The sequence below is a fragment of the Rattus rattus genome, chromosome 1 (genome assembly GCF_011064425.1).
Source record: "Rattus rattus isolate New Zealand chromosome 1, Rrattus_CSIRO_v1, whole genome shotgun sequence".
Taxonomy (NCBI): Eukaryota; Metazoa; Chordata; class Mammalia; order Rodentia; family Muridae; genus Rattus; species Rattus rattus.
In genome coordinates this window covers 116,923,424-116,941,214 of record NC_046154.1, presented here as the reverse complement: position 1 = coordinate 116,941,214, position 17,791 = coordinate 116,923,424, and the positions used below count along the sequence as shown (strand labels likewise).

Below are 17,791 nucleotides of genomic sequence, written 5' to 3'. Positions count from 1 at the left end.
AGAAGAGGGGCTGGAAAGATGGCTCAGGAGTTAAGAGCACTTACTGCTCTTCTAGAGATTCTGAGTTCAATTTCCCAGCAACCACATGATGGCTCACAACCTTCTGTAATGGAATCTGATGCCCTCTTCTGGTGTGTTTGAAGACAAGTACAATGTACTCATATACATAAAATACATAAATAATTAAAAAATAGAACATGGCTGGAATAATAGGCAGAATTTCCCTCAAAAAAAGAAAATATAGAGAAATTTTTTAAGTTTACAATCAAATGAAAGCGATAACATAACTTATCAGAACCTCCAGGACATAGAGTGGATTGTTCTAAAAGAAATCTTAGAGCTGTAAGTGCTTACTATATATACACATTATATATACATGTACACAGGGAAAGGTCCCAATGAACAACACTGGAGGAAAGTGAAAGGAAAAAGTTTAAAATTGCCCCCTAGACAAAAGTTGAAGCCAAAAGCGGGCCCTGGAACTGCCTGTTCCAGAAACTAGATGATCATAGAGAAAAGGTAATTGCACCAGCTGGTTCAGCCCTTTGTTCCAGAAACTAGCTAACATAACAGCAGCTGACCATAATAGCAGCTGAGCATAGTAACAAGAACTGGTTAAACATAAAAGTTAGATTAAAATCTTAAAGAACAATCATGAGAAACAGGAGGTTCTTCCTTGTGATTTGATATGGTTTTTCCTTTAAATACCCCTTCTCCCAGCCATTTGAGGTCGAACTCCTCTACCCCTGCATGGGATATGAGTCTTGACTCCAGTGCACTTGTTTCTGTCGTCCCTATCAATAAACCTCTTGTTGATTGCATCAAGATCGGTCTCTTGTGAGTTCTTGGGGGGGGTCACATCACCCCAAGACTTGAGTGAGGGTCTCCCCATTTCGGGGGTCTTTCAGAAAGCAGGAATTTATTACAGATTCCGATGGAAACATGAGATTCCTTAGGGCCGACTTTGAAAACCTATATTGCGTAAGCTGAAAAATCTATATGACACGTGGAAATTAAAACAAATATGACCGGTGAAAATTATCCCATTAGGCATAAGAAGATCAAACTAGGAATTAAAGCTTTATCCATAGAGATAAAAGCAGGGCTGGATGGTTTTTCTGCTGAATTCTAGTATACCTCCTGAGTGTATGAATGAGGAGATCTCTGACTTTTGCACCTTCTCTTAGGCTCTTTTCCTTCTGTTAATTTGCCAATTTCAATCTGATGGCCTTTGTTTTATCTTATTGTATTTGTTTTATTGTTGTTGTTGTTATCTCTTAGAAGCCTGCTTTTTTTCTAAGGGATATTTCTGCTTGAAAGAGTGCAGATCTGGATGAGATGAAAGGTAGGGAGGAGCTAGGTATAGATGAAGAGAAAACTTTAATTGTGATATAATTTATTTTCCATTAAAAGGGAAGAGAAGAAATTAGGTTCTCTTAATATAAGGAAAGTACTATGATGTAGTACACTGAAAATTAAATATAAGAAAATCTCATTATAAGAACAATTTAAATACATTAGAATTAAACTAAAGTATCTAAACACACACATTAGATTAAGTTTTATTAATTATACTAGCATCAAGAGAATATTCTAAGTATTTAGATGATTTTTTTTTTTAAATCTGAGACAGTACGTTGTGTATCCTAGGATTCCTTTGGACTGTGTAGCCACGAATGACCTTGAGCTCCTGATTGTAATGTCTCTGCCTAGACAATGGTGACCTCATCTTAGAAGAGATTTGATGCCAGTAATTGGTTACTCAAATATTGGGTGAACAAAATGCAGGCAATATTTACTTAGTAGTCCATACAAAGGGAGAGTTGGAAGAAGGGAGGAGAAATGGATGAGGAAGAAGGGAAGGAAGGAAAGGAGAGAGAAACTGAGACCTACACCTTGCTTGCTGTGATGCTGTAGACTGGCACGTCAGAATCTGTGTGTCACCCCTGCTGATGAACGGATGGCCTATTATCGCTGCTGTCATCTGTGGTTGAGCTGGAGCCACTTTTGTTCTCTCAGTGCTGTGGCTGCTTCTGTCCCCACTGAAAACTTTCACAAACTGGAAACAAGATGAAAGGGATTTCACAATATAAACCCCCACCAGGACACTACTAACAGCATCCTGACAGGGAGCCAGTTGGTAAGAGATATTGAAAATGTCATTTGTAAACGCCAGCTCCCCAACACACAGAATAATAGAGGCATGTAAGGACAGGGGCTTAAAATAAACATATAAACAAGCAGCACTCTTGTCTGTGAGGTGTGCATTTCAGCAAGAGAAGATGGAAGTGTTCATTCATTCATTCATCAAATATTTGTGCAGCGCCTCCCAGGTGTCAGCAGCTCTTTCAGGGGTTGGGTTCAGAGAAAGCATGGCAGATGAAAAGAGCTTCTCACTGTAATTTTGAACTTTCATTTCAGGAAAGACAGCTGGCAAATAACGAGTCGTTAAATTCTCCAGCATACTGAAATGTGATAAATATAATAGAAAAATGTAGGGGAGAAAAGAACAAGGCCAGAGAGTTCTGGAAAGGTCGTTGCCATGTTACCCAGGTATGAATGAGAAAAGGCGAGACTGGATGTAATATCAAATAGCTGTTTCAATAATATGCAAATTAAAATAAAATGAAACATAATGGGGGCACAGAAGGATGGTATTTGTTGGCACAAGACGTATTGAATGTGGAAGGCACTGTGATCATGTATATAATTTGCAGGTTTTCAGGGCAGCAACAAAGCATGAGTGGCAGCAATGTTCTGAGGAATGAATAATAGGCAGACAGAAATCCCCACACCTATGTACACCTGATTCTTGATAAAGAAGCCAGAAATACACACTCAAAAAAAAAAAAGACAGCATCTACAATTAATAGTTGTGTTCAAAGTAGATAAGTGCATTAAAATATCAAAATAAATCCATATTTATCACATTCTACAAAACTCAGCTCCAAATGCTTCAAATACCACAACATGAAGCTAGAATCAAAGAATCTGATAGAGGAGAAACTGATTAGAATAAAAAAAAATAGCCATTATTGGCACAGGAAAAGACTTTCTGAACACAACACTGGTATGATAGGCACTAAGATCAACAATTAATATGGGTACTCGTGAAACTGAAAAGCTTCTGCATGGCCAAGGAAATAATCATTTGGAGAAAACAGCAGCCTACAGAATGGGAAAACCTTTTTTCCAACTATACATCCAATAGATGGCTAATACCTAAAACATATTAAGAACTAAAAAATAGGGAATAAAGAAAACAACCCAATTAATACGTAGGTACAAATTAACTGCGATATTGAAAGAGGAGAGACAAATGGTTAGGAAATATGGATTGATGTCTACATGCAGGTGAGGGCAGGCACAAAGTAAGGCCTGGCCTGTGATTGGGCAATGAAAAGGAAAGGTAGGAGCAGAATTTTTGAAAGGTGGAAGAGAGAGGAGAAAGGAAGAAGAGAAAATGGAGATGGAGGAGGATGACACACCCTTTTATTGCTTTAATTAGCCACAGGTAGCTATGAATATCTTATAAGGGATGTATTATTATAGGATAATTTGTCTTATCCAGGTGGGTGATTTATATCAATATCATTCGGCTCTGAGTTTATTGTGTGGATGTTTTGTGGAGTGATGATTTACTGATATAAATCTGATTGAGTTTTGATTTTAATGGGTTACTAGGAGTTGTGACTATAACCACAGCGGGCAGATGCTGGGGATGTGAGCAGAGTCCACAGCAGAGAGCCAGGAGATAGACGGCCACTGATGGGGCTAGTCATGGAGGTAGAGAGATCACTGCAGGACCCAGACAGAGAGTATCACTTGGTAGCCTGGGATGGAAATTCAGAACTTAGTGAGTTGGGTGGAGACATTTTAAGAGCCTGGGCCAGAGAGACTGCCGAGTCTGACTGGTGGAATGAGACCATTTGACTGCTGGTGTGGTGCTAGCATGAGATGGAGTTCTATTTTTTATTATTTACCAATACAGGGAAACACCGAAAAAAAATGCTCAACATGCTTAGTCATCAAGGAATCAAAAGTCAAAACTACTTTGAGATTTAATCTTGTACCAGACAGAATGGCCACTATCAATACAACTGGCAAATCACAGTGACGAGGATATGGAGTAAGGGTATACTCATCTATTGCTGGTGGGAGTGGAAACTTCTATAGCCATTATGGAAACCAGTATGAAAATTCTTTCTGGATCTGGGGATATATCTTCCTCAAGATCCAGCTTTACCACTCTTGGGCATATACCCAAAGGATGCTTTATTCTACCACAGAGACACTTGGTTAACCATCTTCCTTGCTGTTCTATCGACAATAGCCAGAAATTTGAAGCAGCCTAGACGTCTATCAACAAATGAATGGATAAAGGAATGGATGGAACATAATACTAAGCTGTTTAAAAAATGGAAATCATGAAATTCATAGTTTAATGGATAGAACTAGAAAAGTCATACTGAGTGAGGTATCACAGACTGTAAAAGGCAAATATGGTACGTATTGGTTTATATGTTAAGGGTAGTTAAGTTAGTCACAATTCTTATAATAATCCCTAGGTATAGTGTAAAGGACTAGTAAAGAATCAGGAAGGATCTCCTCAGGGAGCGAAAATAGAATATTTATTGATGGACAGGGGTTGGTGGAGTGGAATGGGAGGATCAAACTGGCAGAAGGAAGGAAGATGTAATAAGGAAGGTAACACAGAAAGACTACTAAAACAAAGGGAGCCATATTGAGAAAATACCTCAGTAAGATTAAGCTATAGGCTAGCCTATAGAATATGTTTTTATTTAGGGATTGATGTGGGTGGAGACACTCTTGGGCAGGTGGTCCTCAGTTCTATGAAAAAGCAAGTTGAGCAAGCTACGGAAGCAACACCCCTTCATGGCCTCTACATCAGCTCCTGCCCGTAGGTTCCTTCTGTGCTTAAGATCTTGTCCTGAGAAAATAGCTCTGCAATAAAATTTTAATACAATAAAAAAATTATAAAAGGCATTAGAAGGTAGAAAGACTTCCCATGATTGCAAATAGGGAAGATTAATTCAGCAAAACCGATACTTTTCCAAAAGCAATCACCAGTATAATGCAACCCCAATAAAAATTCCAACTGGAATCTCTACAGATATATACAAGAAGAATTATATGGACGCAACGAAGTTCATGGATAACAAAAGAAGTTTTGGGGAAAAAGAAAAATGCTGGAAGTATAGCATCAAGTATAGCATACTTGATTTGGAGCCCTGCAAAGACATTAATATAAGCAGCATGGTGCTCACGTAAAACAGACACATGAACCAATGGAATAGAGGACCTAGAAACTTCACGAAACCCATGAGACTGCAACCACTTGATTTTTGACAAGCTAAAGAGAAAAAATAGCACTTTTAAAAAAATAGTACTGTGAAAATTGAATATCAGCATGTATAAGAATAAAACTCGATCCTTATTTCTTATTCAAATACTTATCTCAAATATTCCAATACTAAGCCCAAAACTCCGAAGTTTCTATAGGATAAAGAGAGTACAATTCAAGAGATTGGCATATGTAAGGACTTTCTGAATAGAACTCCAGTCATTCAAAAAACAAGGTTAACTGTAAACAAATAGAACCTTACAAAACAAAACAAAACAAACAAAAAAAAACTCCCAGAACATACATTTTTCAAAGAGCTAATTAAGAACACAAACAGCCTAATTTAAAAGTGCTCTAGAGAACTAAAAAGATAGTTTTCAAGAGGAGAAACACAAGATGCCTTAGCTCTATGCTTGCCAAGATCCTTAGGGGTATGGGGTAAAAAGGCAGAGGAATCACAGATCCTGGGAACCAGGTGAGACGCAGAAGCAGATTCGTTTAATGAAAAAATGATGGGTGCCTATATATCCTCCATCTTCTTGGTCCACAACTGGTTGTCCCACATAGCAGGCACCAGCAGATTGGCTGCCCGGTCTTACTTTGTCTCTGGGTATGAGGCCGATTCCAGTGTTAGTGACTTGCTGCGCATGCCTGGTCCATTGCTGGCAGATAATCAGAACACTTGGACTCACTCCTATATACTCGCCAAACACACTGCAAAAGAGTATTCATTATTTCAAAAATAACAACAAAAACATATTCTCAGCTACAGGGAAATGCAGATTACAAGTACTTGGATATTTCACTTTATTCCATTAGAACGGCCTGTGTTTTTAGTGCAAAATTTATTTAGCCCATGTTTAGAGGGAAGACAATCTTTTTAAAAATGTATTTATTTTATTTATTTATTTATTTAATTTTATACTCCAGATTTTATTCCTCTCCCAGTCCACCCCTCAGACTGTTCCACATCCCATACCTCCTCCCTGCACCCCCTGACTCCACGAGAACACCCCACCAGACCTCTAAACTAATCTTAATAGTTTCCACATTATTAAAAATGCCAATTCTTCTGAAACTCAAATTTATAGTTCATAAGAACTTCATGAAATATGAAAATTACATAGGTTTTATGACTATTATCTAATGTATACTAGAAGATAAAAATAAAGTATTAATTAAGATTGAACCAAGTGTACCCTGAAACCCAGAGGGACAAACATAATAAACACATGCTCCACATACAGAACCTGGGGGGACAGTTTGGTACCATCTGCACTCCTCAAGGACTTGGCAGCCCTGGCTCTGCAATGACATGTGGTCTGATTCTTGGAACAGATCCGTTCATTTGTTGGTACTTCCCTCACTGAAAACCTCCTATTCCTGACATCTGCATATCCAGTTACTTCTTAGTATCTGTCAACTTAGGATTCACCTTCACCGCTTTACATACAAAGCACTTAGAGGCTCCATATATAGACTCGGGCATACATTGCTTTGCCTCTTTGGCTTTTCTCTACAACACTGGTTCATCCCACCATTGCAAAGTTATGCTTGCATTTTGACATATACTGCAAAAACATCACCAGAATGGTTACTATTGAGTGATTTTACAGCTCAAGTAATACCCAGGCCTGTGAACACAGGGCAGCCAAACCTCCTGACTCACTTCCCCCACCGGCTTTTTGCACTGTCACAGACACTGTCTTCCAGGTGCCCTTGTTCAGTCACTGCTGTCCTAAAGAACACAATTCCCATTTGGCTTTAATTTTTTGTCTGTACTTATGAAGGTTGATTTTGTTCTAAAGGCAGCCCTCTTAATCCATAGTGTTCTAACCTGTGTTCAATATTGCTGAGCCTCTGACCTAGTTAGCCATCTTGTCTAAACTGTCTACTTCCACCAGGACAACACCCTATTTTTTACCAAATTGCAATACATTTCTTTTTTATTGAATATTTTATTTATTTACATTTCAAATGTTATCCCATTACCCAGTTTCTCCTCTGGAAAATCCCTATCTCATCCTTCCTCCCCTGCTTCTATGAAGGTGCTCCCCCCCACCTACCCACTCACTCCCCACCCACCCACCCAGCCACTCCCATCTTCCTGCCCTGGCATTCCCCTACACTGGGATATCAAGCCTTCCCAAGACCAAGGGCCTTTTCTCCCATTGATGTCCAACAAGGCCATCTTCTGCTACATATGCAGTTGGAGCCATGCCTCCCTCCATGTGTACTCTTTGATTGGTGGTTTAGCCTTGCGAGCTCTGGGGGCGGGTGTCTGGTTGGTTGATACTGTTGTACTTCCTATGGATTGCAAACCCCTTCAGTTCCTTCAGTCCTATATCTAACTCCTCCATGGGGAACCCCACGCTCTGTCCAATGGTTGGCTGTGAGCATACACTTCTGTATTTGTCAGGTTTTGGTAGAGCCTCTCAGGAGACAGCTATATCAGGCTTCTGTCAGCAAGCACTTCTTGGCATCTGCAATAGTGTCTGGGCTTGAATTCTGTATACAGAATGGATTCCCAGGTGGGGTCTGGATGGCTTTTCCTTCAGTCTCAGCTCCATACTTTGTCTCTGTATTTCCTTCCTTGAGTATTTTGTTCCCCATTCTAAGAAGGACTGAAACATCTACATTTTGGTCTTCCCTCTTCTTGAGCTTCATTTGGTCTGTAAATTGTATCTTGTGTATTCTGAGCTTTGGGGCTAATATCCACTTATCAGTGAGTGCATATCATGTGTGTTATTTTGTGATTGGGTTACCTCACTCAGGATGATATTATCTAGTTCCATCCATTTGCCTAAGAATTTCACAAAGTCATTGTTAATAGCTGAGTAGTACTCCATTGTGGAAATGTACCTAATTTTCTGTATTTATTCCTCCATTGAATGACATCTGGGTTCTTTCCAGCTTCTGGCTATTATAAATAAGGCTGCTATGAACAGAGTAGAGCATGTGTCCTTGTTATATGTTGGAGCATCTTCTGGGTATATTCCCAGAAGTGGTATAGCTGTGTCTTCAGGTAGTACTATGTCCAGTATTGAGAAAGCTAGGCTGAGTCAAGTTCAGGAGACTAGCCTAAATCTCTGTTTCCAATAACTGGGCAAGTCCAAGCAATCCAGGCCTTAGAAACTGCCCCACCACCTAGCCTGATGCAAGGTCAGTGGGTCAGCAGCAATTTCCAGACTTCCTTAGCAACAGTTTCTATTTCCCTTACCTCTTCTCTAGCCCCAGAAATGGTTTTGGAATGCCCCTACAGATAGAATCAAGATTAAGATAGAAGTCACTTATCCCTCCTCAGAATTCCCCTAATGTGTTTTAAATAGGCCTGTGAGCTCACATTGGAGTCTCACCATCTTTGCAGATGATAGACCCTAGCATGCTAGACTTCTTCAGAATAAAAGTCTTTGCATTTACATACTATTTGAGTCTAAGGAATCATGGACCCTTACAGTATAAGGCAACAACAAGCAAACAAACAAAATCAAAATCAACAAATGCTGTCAAGGATGTAAGGCAAGATAAACTCCTATTTACCATTAGTAGGAGAATAAACTGTTCTAGCTACTGCAGAAATTAATGTGGCCAATACCTAATAACCTACAAATAGAACTGCTATATGATATAGCTATACAATTTCTACATATTAGTCAATGATTTTATACCATTATTTGGAGACACATCTAAGTACTTGTTCTTTGCAACAGTATTTACCATGTGAGAAAATGGGACAAACCTAGAAGGAGATGAATAGACAATGAAAATATGCACATATTTAAAATAATTATATTCAACTACAGAGAAAAATGAAATTTCTAAAAAGTTAGATGGAACTGGAAAATAAACTGAATATGTAACCCTGGTCCTAAGATATAGATGCTGTATACTTTTTTTCATATCCAGGTGCTGTTACGAATACTCAGAATAGTATGTCTCAGGAAAGGTTAGAAATTGAGTTAAGAGATGTACAGGCCTTAACAGAAGAGGTGTAGTAGAATACACCAAACCTGAACATGGAGTACGAAATGATAAGGACAGAAAGTTCTATGCAAGGAAGGAGGAAGAAGAGGCGGGAAGGGGCGAGTATGGTAGAAAAGGTAGGGGTAACCCACATAAGGAAATATGAAAACATATCAATTTATAAACCTACCAAAATATATCTAAAAGTAAAAGGAAGAGTTTGACCGCAGTTCTCTTTGTGTGTGGACAATGTTCCTCCCAGAGTGTCAGGGCCCATTACACAAAATCTCAGTGTTAAATGTAGGGTGCCTTCCTATGACTTGTTGTCCAATGTCTTCCAAGATAACAGATTTTGCTATTGGTTGTTGACTACAAGTTGATTATTAGACACTATAGCTGCAGGTGCCACATATTTTGGGCAAAGGACAGAGAAATAAAGCTGGAACCGGAAGCTCCTTTTATATTGTCTAGCTTGCATATTACCAGAAAGGGCTAGTCAAACTGATGGGAGAGAAAAACCACCATCAGTTTTACCCAGTTAGGAATCTTGTAGGCTATAATAATAACACGCTAGGCAAAATGGGGTTTCTGATATAACAATGTGATAATTTCTGTGGAGGTAACCAATCATTTTCTGTTATACTTGAAGACTACTCCACAAGAGAGAGCTCATCTTGTTCTCATAGATATCGCTAAGTGCTCGTAGCTAGGGAGATCATAGACACAGGAGAGAATCTACCTTTATTGTTTTGAAAAGCGGTCATGTTGTCCATCTCCTTTGTAAGTTCTAATATTTTAAAAATGAATTTTTAAAAAATAGATTTTATTTTATTTTTAATTATATGTGCAGGGTGGATATTTGCGCAAGTGTGGGTGCTCATGGAGACCAGGCACTGATGCCCTTGCCCCTAGTGTTGTGATGGATTCTGGAAAAAAAATTTGAATCCTGTACAAAAGCAGTATGTGCTCTAACTACTGAGCCAACTCTCTGGACCCTAAATACTCATGTTTATTTGCAAGAATTAGTGCTATGATCGGTGTTCATCAGAGAAACTCCCTATTCCAGTGGTAGTGGTTAATGCAGAAACAAAAAACTGACCAAAGTCTCAAGATTGGTGATAGTGCTTGGTGTTAGGTGAGACATCTGCAGCATGTCCTTGAAGCTTCTGGGATCATTCTTGCAGAAAAGTTGGAAAGTCTGTACGAGCTAGAAGTATAGATGTGTTCCAAATGATGCTAACTTTCTCCTGGACATGCTGCATTCTTTACATTCATAAACTTAATGTAGTTGCAATTATTTGAACAAGAGCTGTATAAAATTCACCCCCGAATATCTCATTATGGATGATTGAAGAGCTCAGGAGGCCTTATCAGTCCTGAGAAACTAATGGAAGTAACGACTGTTGGAGAAGGAAGTGTCAAGTTTCTCACTGGTGTTGCCACCAATAAGTCACCCATGCTACAGTAAATGACCTTTCAATCTCAACCTCAGTGGGCCATACACAAAAGATCACATTAAAATCAGATGGGGACTAGTTTGGAATAAGAGGAACTTTATTGCACGAATAAGGGACTTGAGGGAGAATAGATATTCTGGCAAAAATCAGAGTGCCAATTAAGGGGTTTATTGACCTCAGGTTAGACAGAAATAAAATTCAGAGACGGAAAACCCTGGCAAGGAATATTAGCCAAGGGGTAATTGCAGGGTGTGGCTATGTAGCTATAATGTAATCATCTGTAGTGTCTTCAGGAGAGATTTAGTAAGATCTTATCATGATTTCTACATGTTGCCAGAAAGTTTGGAGAGCTTCATATCATGTAGCATACGTGAGGGAAAAATTTTGGGGTCAAACCTGTGGTACTGTGTGCTACCATAAAATCAGTGGTTTCTTTTTGTTGTTTTTGTCTTGTTAATTAAAAAAATGGATTAGGAAGGAAGCCTGAAAACAATTTTGTTAGAATTTAAGAGAAAAACAACAGAACAGGCAACCTGTAAATTTTATCATCTGCTCAGAGGAGGAAGACGAATGAGAGAGATGATTATGCTATTTTTAAGTAGTAACATAGCTAAAGCAGGAGCCATGAAGATAGCTCCAGAGAAAAAGACTGAAAAAACCCTAGAAGAAAATGAGAAACCTCTCCCTTTTGAGTATCTCAGTAATGTGGCCAGTCTTACCAGAGTTACCTGATGTCATCTCCCCAAGAGATGGCTTTTTGGAAAGACAAATGCCTTATCTCATTATGAAGATTATTATTTCTTCCGTTTCCTCAGCATGGTGATAAAAGTATCTGACTTCACAAAGCATGGTTGGATAATTTGTAGGCCCCCAAATGAACTCTTAAGTGCTGAGTATGTAATATTCCTATCTCTGGAGAAGATGAGCATGATATGTTGATACCAAGGGTCAGAGCTGGTTCTGTCAGGAAAAAGTCCATCTTCAATGCCATGTATGGTTACTAATTCCTATCTGGCTATCTATCACCATGCTAGGGCAGGTATATAAGGAGTTTGAATAAACTTTGATAGAGAAAAATAATGCTGTATATCCAAAAAGATCAGCCACACACATTGTTGTACAGACATTTTTTTTCTTTTCCCTTTAGGCATAACATGATGCCATCTTGGATTTGGATTCTGGTGGCCATGGCAATCAGAGCTAAATAATATAATGGTAGCTATGTCTGTGGTAACTTTAATAAATATAGTAACATTTCTTAGAGAGAGGATAAGGGTGAGTTAGGAGCTCTTCATCTGAGGTCCAACTATTGTACTTCTCTGTCTCCTACTGCATTTGATCCTGGGATATACTAAGCATGAAAGGAGTGAAGGTTAGTGAAAAGTGGAACTCTTTGATGAGGCTCCCAAGAAGTCATCATCCATGATCGGGTAGGTGCAGGTGACTTGAGGGTCAGTCATTCTCTAGCAGGTAACTGCCCCACATCTGTGTACTATGAGTAATAGTGAATAAATACTGAAAATTATGTGGAGAAAATAGTGAAAAAAGTTTTCAGAAAAGTCTTGGTTGTCTTGAATTGGACTTTGGTGAAATTATACTTCAGTTCATTTTTACTACCTATCTGGAGTTAATACCCATTCTCCCTTACATCTCCCCAGAAAAAGTTAATGCGCAGCTGTGAATAAACACATTCAGGATGTTTACATAGAATAAAGAAAAATGTAATACTGAGGCTTTTAGAAAAGGTTGGGGCTGATATTTTCAGAGAAAAACCATGCTGGCTGAGTATATAGTTTATTACCTGTAATGCTTTCCTCTTGATGGTAGTGTCATTTTTGTCATGACTTCATTCTAGTACCATACTCAGAAAGGCATAAACAAGAGTTTTCATGTGGCATCAGCCATTATGGTAATAAGGATAAAAAATAATCCCATGTATCCAAGCACAGAGAAGAAAGTTGGGAGTCATGCATATAGTAGGTTGATAGAGGATGTAGACGCATATAAAATTCAAATGTATGTTCGCCTTTTCCATATAGGAGCCAATCCATCATTATTTTAAGTGATTCTGTGTGAAGTCTCTGTGGAGAAGAATGTTTTACCTTTCTAGAACCGAAAAGCTTTAGTTATCTGTGCTTCATTTTAGAGAAATTCCCAGACTGCTACTGTTGCCAATTCTTATTTTTCATTTGTTTCAGGAACTTGATGTGTGGCCATTTATCAGTAGAGGAGTTTTCTCGTTTAGAAGTATAAGGCACATAGGCTGGAGAGATGCTTTAGCCATTAAAGGCTAAGCACACAACCAAAAAAATATAAGAACCATAATGCACCCCGCTTTGGTGAAGTTAGTTTTCCTTGCTGTCAGCAAGACAGACAGCTCAACCCGTCTATCAATTTAAAGAGCTCTCAGAGACAGCGTTTGAACATAAGTAGCATATTTCAGACCACTGAAACATTTGTGTGAATTTTGTATGTTTTAAAACACACTCACAAAACTGCGCAATTTCTTATTTTAAGTATAGTTAGGAATATGCATGTGATGATCGCTGGCTACTTTTAGATTGGGTTTGCTTAATAATTCTGGACGCTAAAATCAGAAAAGAAAATGTAAGCACATTTAGCTAATCAGACCTAAAATGAGTGATTTGCTGCTTTTCCTCTCGATGAAATTAAGAACCACCAGACATAGCATGGGTGATGTCTGGTACAAGGCTGTCCTTGCATGCCCTGCCTGTCTTTCGTTGACAGACAATGTGGAAACAATGGCTACTGCTCCCTTTCAGTACCTCCACAATCCTCTCTGCACTGAACAATGGAGCATGATGCTCTATTTTAGAGCTGGACACATTTCTATGGAAGAATTATTGCTTCTCAGGGGTTTCTGAAGAGAACTGTAGGCATTAATATTTCCTTTTCATACAGTGGTGATAATTTGAGGCTAGGGAAATCACTCAAATATTTATGAACTACCTGCCCATGCTAGTGCCTAGATTCTCATCAGACTTACAGTAAAGCACAAATCTTGTCATCAAAGACTGGTGTGTTCAAAGGAAGAAGCAACATATAGTCTCATACATCTTTAATTGTAAAAACAAATCTTCACATTTCTGCTGAAGGTGTTGGTGTCTATGACATGGTAAAGTGTTTTCTATTCAAAGAAACAAAGACTGTTGAAATGTGTTATTATTTGTGAGATTTTTTTTTTTTTTGCACTTCGGGAAAAATAAGCTTGACTAAGTTTTGAGTGTGACAGTCCTCACTAGTCAGCAGGTACTGGAGGTGTTCCGGTCCACTGGTGTCCTGTTTAAGCTGATTCTAGTGACTGCATTCCACCATAGTCATTCTCCTTTCTCTAATCTCTAAGACACCACAGCTACAGCAATAAAATGCTGAAATGTGCTCATCAAACTAAAAGAGCAAAACAAAACAGTAACAACAGACAGCCGTGCTTTCGCTATTTGACGAGATGGGCTATGCTATGCTGTGTTATGTATTTTGTCTTTAGAATTACTTTAGGATTGTTAAGGATTTTTGGTTTTAAAGTCAAAACTTTCATGTTCTGAAGAAACCTATAATGGGCTATTTCAGCCTAAGTAATCTGATTTTACTTTTTCTCTCTAACTTTTAATGACAATTCATTTCTACCTTTGAGCTTCATTAGCAGGGCTGTTTCAAATGGTATTCAACACACTTCCACATTATTAGAAGATTGTTTTAAATTGGGCATTAAGACTATGTTTTGAATCAGAGATGTACTAGAACATAGATGCACTAATAATTCTTTCATTCTTGCTTCATTTGTTCATATTAGTTGTTAAGTAAAGCAGTAACTATGTAGAATATTTGATAGTGATGCGATGCCTTATTGCCAGTAACCAAACACATGCTGAATATTCTGGATACATTCAATGGACATTAGAACTTAGATTTTCACAAGCATTGATGTGTTTCTTAGTTAATTCTGACTGTAACTGTGGGTACCCATGGCTTGCTCCCAGATACTTTTAATCAATAAACAGGTGGCTGCAAGAAAAATTGCCATTAAATGTGATTATTAATTTTGAGAATTGCCAAATTTATGTATTTATAAAGATAAAATTATTCCCTTTGTAATCTTTATATTCTTACTCTTCTGTTTCAGATTTATCCATATCTTGGTCACAAGTCTGTGAAGTTATTCAACCTTTTTCCAAAGTTCATTCTGAGAAGCATAGAATCAGTCAACACGTATTCTGATTACTGTCATCTTACATTTTTGAAAAAAGAATTAGTGTTTTCATGATTATTTGGTAAATATGCATAGAATGAAATAACTTAATCAAGATGGCAGAATGTGGAAAGGGAGTGTCAGAGCATTACCTTTGGTTTACTATCAATTATTGATTGCTGTTGTTTAGATCTCTTTTATGCTGATTAAAGTTTCTATCTTACATATCTCTCATTGTTCTCCTAGGTAGGATGTAACAACTTTTCCTTCATTCATAATGGTAATGTAAATGTGAATATACACCATGAATATAGTTCAGAAATAGATCACTTGTGTGCCATACCCAAGACCTCAATTCCAGTGTGACTACTTTGTTATGGCTAATTTTATGGTGAATTTGAGTGAATTTAGGATCCAGTACAAGGATTCTTTTCCTTTCTTTTTCCTGTTTTCCTTTTTATTCATTATTTGTGTATTTCACATCATTCATCCAATTCCACTCATCTTCCTCTTCTCTCAAACCCACCCTTCACCCTTGCAACCTCCCCCACAACAGAAAAATTCTTGTGGAAGCTGTAGTATGTGTCCCACAGGGTACCCTTTTTTCATTCTTTTACTTGCAAGTGTTCATTGCAATAACTTGTTGGTCTGGTACAAAGCCTATGCTACTTTATCAATACTGAAACACTCCAGGACTCCACTCAGACATAATGATATGGGCCTGTGTCATGGAGATCCTGTAGTTTTGGATCTGTAGGACTGGCCCCTTCATTAACTCCAAGAGTTCATCAATGGGGTAGCTGTTGGGATGGACAAATTCAAAACCCTGGATCTGGGCTAAGAGGTATCTGAGATGGTCAGCCCAATGGCTCTCATGCTGTCATGCCCTCAGGGCTGGCTCACCATCAACCCCCATAACTAGGACCTGCTCTACCCTACTGTCCAGGTGAAGTACACAGAATGCTCTCATGAGTGGTGCAGCTGGTGATGGATATACCCAGCTCTCCCACACTCAGGCCCAAGGGCCAGCTCTCCTGCCTGCCATAGATAGTGAGGTTTATGAGGGAGTATAAGGGGATTTCTCTCTCATCTATGCAACTGTCCAGCAGACAAGGGGAGGCCTAGCCTTCCTGTTTTCATGCCCTTGGGGCTAGCTAACCTGGGCCAGTTCTACTGTGTTAGGTGAAGTGCAGGGCCCATTCTCCCAAATGCTATAGCAGGTGAGGAGAAGGGACAGCTCTCCTGCTCTGATGACCTCAGTCCTGTCTGCCATGGGTGGCAAGGGTTGAGGGGAGTGTCTCTCTCACATATTTCAACACGCACTGGGGCCTGTTCTCACATGCTCACTCCCTTAGGGCCAGCTTGCCTGCAACTCCTACCATCAGGGTCAGCTGTACTGTGCTGTCCAACAAAGGTGCAGGGAGTGCTCTCCTGAGTGGGGCAGCTGGTGAGAGGCTGGGCCAGTTCTTCTATCATAATCCCAGGGTCAGCTCTCCTGCATTTTACTGGTGGTAAGGGGAAAGGGGGAGCAGGGTATCTCTCCCTTATCAATGCCATTACATGAGAGATGAGTGGTATGGCCAGCTCTCCTACAGTCATAACCTCAAGGCTGCAATGTGCAGGGCCAGTCTCCCAAGTACTGCAGTTCGTTAGGGGAGAGCTCAACTTTCTTGCTTTCATTCTTTCAGGGCCATCTCTCCTATGATGCCCAGGTAAAGTGTGAAGACAATTCTGTAGAGCCCATGGACAATAATAAGTCCCCTGGGGGTAGCCCAGACCAGGGATATCTGCCTGGCCTTTGGTGGTAACAGACCCCCTGATACAGCAGAGCCATGGGAGCAAGATATGTTCTCTAGTGACAGCATAAGCCAGGACTCTACCATGGTCCCAGGTGACACCTCTGTCTACTCATATCAGGCTGAGTCTCCAGTTCTGCCTCTCTTCATTGCTTCCACATCCTTCTGTTTCTCTTTCTCTTCAATTTCTCCACCACTTAAATGCTTCTCTTACTGGTGCCCAGGGCTCTGAGTGTCAGGGGTCATCTCAGGAGTGGTGTCAGGAGTGCTATGACTGGTCATAGATTATGGTTTTCAGCAAGTCTGCACCACCACCACCTCTTCCCCCAGACATGTGCAGCACCCGACTGGTGGTCATCTCAGGCTTGTTCCCTGTTAAGGTCGCATGACTTTGGTGATCATCTGTGGTTCACTCCTTCCAGGAGTGTCCCCTTACCTGCCATGGGCTTACTCCTGCTCATAGCCCTCAGTACCAGGAGGGTTTCGTCTAGTTTCCAGCTTGCTTCTAATCCTAGGAGCCCTTTGGGTCTACCTGGCACCAGAATGGTTTTTGTCTCAGGCTAGCTCCCTGTCTAAATCCCCTGGTGCCAGACTGGTGATCATTTCAAATGTGCTTTTCTCAGGGAGTGTTGGGCTACTAATCATTTGAATGTTCATAAGTCAGAACACTGAACATAGACATCATCTCTCTCCTCTCTGCCACCTACCAACCCACTTCTGACATGGCAGTCATACCTGCAACACCCCTAGGGGTAACAATCCAAGGATTCTTTTGTTTATCTTATTTTGTTTAATATTAAAAATCAATTTATATATTCACTTTACATTCCAATATCAGCCCACCCATCCTCCCAGTACCTCTCATGCAGATCCTTTCCCTATTTCGCCCTTTACTTCTCCTCTGAGAAGGGGGAGACTCCTCTGGGTATCCTGTCCGCTCCCTCCAGACATAGGTGCATCCTCTGTCACTGAGGCAGCTCAGTTAGGGGAATGAGATCCATAG

The 17,791-nt window shown here is 39.7% G+C and overlaps 1 non-coding gene across 1 annotated transcript; it reads right to left on the bottom strand.

Annotated features, from left to right (window-relative positions):
* Nucleotides 1-17,413: 17,413 nt before the first annotated feature.
* LOC116890548 lies at nucleotides 17,414-17,545 on the bottom strand. The gene has a single exon (XR_004386724.1). It is a non-coding gene; the product is annotated as a small nucleolar RNA SNORA17 (small nucleolar RNA).
* Nucleotides 17,546-17,791: the final 246 nt, after the last annotated feature.